We start from the raw sequence: 6,060 nt of genomic DNA, 5'->3' as shown, positions 1-6,060 counted from the left end.
AAAAGTGAACCTGGCTATAACTTCCACTCTGGTGAACCCTAGTGCCCATACATACTCATCATCACTAGCACATGTCGCTGCTGAAATCCTGCTCCCTTGGTGGCTCCTTGTCAGTTCCAGTCTCTAAGGTCATTATGAACGCTGAGTAAGAACAACTGGGGATTCCCAGGAGAGAGAAAGTGAAAGATCGGGATGAGGAGGATGTGTTAAAGAAAAAAGGATAGAAAAAATTGTTCTGTGAATAACAATAACAGGTCTGAATAACAGGTCTTCCTTCTGGAAAAGACTTACTTGCATGTTGAGGTGGTGGGGAATAGTTTAGCAGGTACTTGGGTACCTCTGAAGGGCTTTATATGCATTGTCTCAACTAATCATAGTTACTGTATGTTTAAAATGTAAATAACAATATAACACTCTAATATAAGCCATGCATTACTTCCATCTTCTTTTGTTCAGTTTCCAAAATAAATTAAATTATGTCAGTTGAAATAGTGTTCCAGTAAGAAATAATGTAGAGTTCTGCTTAGATAAAAAGTAGCAAGTATCAAGAGGCTATAATATCACATTTATTTCATCATTTACCCACATTAGAGGAAAAATTTGACAAGAATGACTCTTTTTTAAGATGCTTTCCTTTTTTTCATACAAACTACAAGCATTAATTTCATTTGCGAAAAAAAAGAGAGCATGTATTTTGGAGATATAAATCAAGATTCTTTAGCACATATAAACATAAATGCAACAAATAATAAACCAAATAAGGGAGACTCAGAGCTTCACCATGCAAAGACTCTGCTGATTTGCATAAATAGGAGCTTCTTTTCCTTGCTTCAAGGTAAGTCCCAGCACAAGGCCACATTCAAAAGAAACACAACTCTGACTCCAAAAAGCCTTGGAAAGTAATATGTCTTTGCTGAAGATTTTTTGTGGACATCTAGAAAAAAGTTACATAGCAGAACAACAAAATCAAAGGATGTGGACCTATAACAATCTTGTACAGCAGGGCCGCCAGACCAGGCTCAATGTTGACATGAGACAGAAATGAGTTTTGCTCACTGTTGGTTCATTGTCATAGCATCCACCTATATCTTATTAATTCAGAGAAATTACTTACTATCCTAATCCTAACTAATATTATAATATGTCTGGAGTTATTCTCTAACTGTTTTTACCAACCTTACAAGCAAAGATTAACTCATAAATAATTTACTCATTCAATTTGACAAATATTTATTGAGCCAAGGACTACTCTAAGAACTGGGAATCTAGACGTAGGATAGACAAAATGCCTGTCCTCAAGGAAATTACATTCTGTCTGACATGCAAATAAAGAAATATAATACAATAAGATAGTGTTTGGATAGAACACTGTGGGATTTCTGAACAGAATGCTTTCCTACATCTGGAAAGCCAGGGGTTGATTGCATTTGCATTGAGATTCATGTCATAAATAGAAGCAGAGGACTTTGTATATGAAGGCACACTGTTCTGGAAATTGCCCAGCAGTTATGAGTTGGGGAGCATTAAGACCAGACTCACTTTGTGAAAAGCTTTGCATGGCTCAGTTTGCCCATGACAGTCCCCATTCATCTCTGTTGTCCCAGATAATAGCTTCTCCTCCCACTCTCAGAAGTGTCCCAGTTGGACCACACATTATCTGGTCACCCTGCCTTCCCAGGAATTAAGGTTCAGTTGTAGAGGTGACAAGTTTGCAAATCAGAACTAACCACATACAGAAGTTTTGACACAGGCATTTTGATGCAGTCTCTACAAACTTACCCTGTCAAAACACAAAAGCCCTGATTTTTTTAAATCATCCCAACCCTTTATCCCACTCTTAAGTACTGTATAAATTATGGCAGACTTGCATTGTATACTTCATTCATTTTTGTATTCCTTGAATTTTTATAAGCCTGTATTATCTTTACAAATAACAAATGAAACAAAGATATACAGTAGTCCCCCCTTATCTGTGCTTTTGCTTTCCACACTTTCAGTTACCTGCGGGTCAACAGCAGTCCAAAAATATTAAATGGAAAATTCCAGCAATAAACAATTCATAAGTTTTAAACTGTATTGTTCTTTTTTTTTTTTTTAATTTTTTGTTTATTGCAGTAACATTGGTCTGTAACATTGGTCTATAACATTGTATAAGTTTCAGGTGTACATCATTATACTTCTATTTCTGCATAGATTACATCATGTTCACCACCCAAATACTAATTACAACCCATCAACACACACATGTGCCAAATTATCCCTTTCGCCCTCCCCCCTCCCCCCTTCCCCTCTGGTTACCACCAATCCAATCTCTGTCTCTATGTGTTTGTTTATTGTTGTTATTATCTAAATTGTGTGTTATTCTGAGTAGCGTGATGAAATCTCTCGCTCTCCTGCTCCGACTCGCCTGGAACGTGAATTTCCCCTTTGTCCAGCGTATCCACACTGTATAGGCTACCCGACCGTTAGTCACTTAGTAGCCGTATCCATCATCAGATTGACTGTTGTGGTATCGCAGTGCTTGTGTTCAAGTAAACTTTATTTTACTTAATAATGGCCCCAAAGCACAAGAGTAATGACGCTGGCAATCAAGACATGCCAAAGAGAACATGTAAAAGTGCTTCCTTTAAGTGAAAATGTGCAGGCCAGCCTAGTGGCTTAGCGGTTAAGTGTGCGAGCTCTGCTACCGGCGGCCCGGGTTTGGACCCCGGGTGCGCACCTACGCGGTGCTTCTCCGGCCATGCTGAGGCCGCGTCCCACATACAGCAACTAGAAGGATGTGCAACTATGACGTACAACTGTCTACTGGAGGGCTTTGGGGAAAAAATTAAAAAAGCGGAGGATTGGCAATAGATGTTAGCTCAGAGCCGGTCTTCCTCAGCAAAAAGAGGAGGATTGGCACAGATGTTAGCTCAGGGCTGATCTTCCTAAAAAATAATAAATAAATAAATAAATAAATAAATAAATATTTTTAAAAAAAGAAAGAAAATGTGCACGTTCTCAACTTAATGAGGAAAGAAAAAAAATCGTATGCTGAGGTTGCTAAGATCTACAGTAACTTTTATCGCAATATATTGTTATAACTGTTCTATTTTATTATTGTTGATAATCTCTTACTGTGCCTGATTTATAAATCAAACTTTATCATATGTATGTATGTGTAGGAAAAAACATAGTATATGCAGGGTTCAGTACCATCCGTGGTTTCAGGCATCCACTGGGGGTCTTGGAACGTATCCCCTGCAGACAAGAGGAAACTATTGTAATTAGACATGATAGTCGCCAAGGTCTCCCATCACTATGATTAGATGGTTTCAGATGGATTAGACTAATGTCTAATATATTCCCAATCAAATCAGATTAGCACAATTAGAAAAACTTTAAAAGGCAGATGTGTTTATTCTCTAGAATTTCAAATGAAACAAAAAAAGTGCCTGTATTAGTTTCCCAGGGCTGCTGTAACAAATGACCACAATCTGGGTGGCCGAAAACAATAGAAATTTATTCTCTCACAGTTCTGGAAACAAGAAGTCTAAGATTAGGGTGTAGCAGGGCCATGCTCCCCGTGAAGGCTCTAGGGAAGAATCCTTCCTTGCCTCTTCCTAGTTTTTGGTGGTCACCAGCAATCTTTGGCATTCCTTGGCTTATAGCTGCATCACTCTGATTTCTGCCTTTGTCATTACATGGCCATCTCCCCTCTGTGTCTTCTATGTGTCTAAATCTCCCTTTTCCCATAAGGACACCGGTCATTGGATTTAAGGTTCAACTTAATCTGGTATGGCCTTGTTTTAACTTGATTATATCTGCAAAGACCCTATTTCCAAATTAGGTCATATTCTAAGGTTCTAGTGGACATGAATTTTGAGGAGACACTATTCAACTCAGTACAGTCCCATTATTAAACAAATAAGTATAATATTAATCAAAAGTAATTGCCTACACCCACTGGAACATTGACAGAGAAACCCGAGAGTCTGCTGACCTCTCAGCATCTAATCCTCAGAGAGGAAGCAAATGCTCTGCTAGGCTGATGTAAGTGAAATGTGTGGTTCCATGTTTCCAAGTGGTACCTAACCCCTGCTCCCATCTCCACCTAGTCTCTGACATCCACTCAGCCTTCTTTTTAATCCATGACCCCACCTCATTCTCAACTCCCCCTCTCCATGCTATCCTCAATCCCCACTCTGAGATGGGGAATCTTAAAGTTGTAAAATTCAAAGATAGGGTGAGGACATCTGTTTTATACATTACTTAGCCATAAAAAAGCTGAAACTTTAATAATTTATTTTTTAGGCCATGTCAAAATATCCCTAGATCAAAATGTCTCTGTCAATCCAGATGAGGCAAAAGGTATCCTGATTTTGAAGGAACAGTGGTGTGGTCAGATTAGACCATCAAAGAGGCCACTCTGACTGCAATGTGGGGGTCCTATTAAGAAGAGGTGAAAGTGCATGATGGTGTGTCCAGATATTCACCAGAATTGACCCGTATCTTTCCACCTCCACTTGCACTGCCTTGTATCCAGACACTTTCCTGACCTCACCCACTCCTCAGCCCAGAGAGTCAGGCATGAGCAATGGGGACTGTAGGGCAGGCCTGTCTCAGCAAATCTGGAGGACAAAGGGTCCCATTCTTGGCTTGGAAATTCCAGAAGTCAAGCTCCAGGTGTCAGTTAGAAATTACAAGCGAGTATATATAGTCAAAAAGAACCAGAAAATAGAGAAGTCAAATTCTTGGCTCTTAAGCTTCAAAAACAAAGGTCCCTGGGCATTAGACAGGAATTGTGTTTGTGTGTGTTATGAACTGAATTGTGTACCCGCAAAATTCATATGTTGAAGCCCTAACCACTCACTTTGACTATCTGTGGAGACAGGGCCTATAAAGAGGTAATAAAGGTTAAATGAGGTCATAAGGATGGGCCCTAATCCTATCGAACTGGTGTCTTCATAAAAGAGAAAGAGACACCAGAGATCTCTCCCTCTCTCCCTCTTTCTCTCTCCATGTGAGGACACAGGAAGAAGATGGAAGCCTATAAGCCAAGAAGAGAGAATTCATCATAAACTGAACTTTCTGGTACCTTGATCTTACATTTTTGCCTCCAGAACTGTGAGAAAATAAATTTTGTTGTTTAAGCCACCCAGCCTATGGTATTTTGTTATGGCAGCCCTAGCAGACTAATACGGTACGTAACAGAGATCTTAAAATTAGGGGCTTAATCACACAAGCATTTATTCCCTCACATAAAAACAACTAGAAGTCGGTAGTCTAGGGCTAATGTGGATGCTCCACAGAGCCCTCAGACACCCAGGCATGTCCCATTCTGCCGCTCAGCCATCCTTTGTACATGGCTTCTATACTCAAGGTCATCTCAAGGTCTAAGAGGGCCATTCTAAAGTTTGCATTCCAAGCAGCAGGAAGGAGGATATGAAGAAAGGCACGTTTTAAGGGGTCTTCCCAAAAGCCCCAAATAATACTTTCACTTATCTCTCATGGGCCAAAATTTATTCACATGGCCACAAGTAGCCGCAAGGGAGGCTGGACTCTATCCCCTTTAGCTGGACACATTATCCAAGATTCTGTATTATAGAAAAGAATGGATATTGGAGGTTAGTAATGGTCTCTAACACAAAATACAAGAAAGAAAAGATTGGAAGTAATATGTAATTGAGCTGAATTCATTTTTCCCACTTGCACTTCCAGCCTCCAATTAGACAAAGCTTGGAGTGAAAGGAGAGAGTTCAAGAGAAGAGGAACAGAGAGGGGAGTTGGGATGGGTTGCCCAGTCTTTCTGCCAAGTTTGCAGGAATGAGAGTTCTGAGGCAGGTGGACCCATGCCTTGATTCCAATCTGGTTGCCCTTGGAGGGAGCCAGTGTCCCCCACACCCCCATAGCCGGCAGAGTAAAGACAGCTCGTGGCAAGCTGAAGAAGATGGGCTGGAAAATGCTGCTCATAGTCCCTGAGCCCCAGCGTAATGTGGGGAGTGGCCAAGTGCTTCTCCTGTGTGCTCAGAATGGAGAAGGCAGGACACAGAGCTTTCAACCAGGAGAAGTTCCACAGAC

Source organism: Ceratotherium simum, chromosome 32 (genome assembly GCF_057802395.1).
Source record: "Ceratotherium simum simum isolate JZ-2026a chromosome 32, ASM5780239v1, whole genome shotgun sequence".
Lineage (NCBI taxonomy): Eukaryota > Metazoa > Chordata > Mammalia > Perissodactyla > Rhinocerotidae > Ceratotherium > Ceratotherium simum.
The sequence above is the reverse complement of the archived record's forward strand: the minus strand, read 5'-3'. Positions refer to the sequence as shown.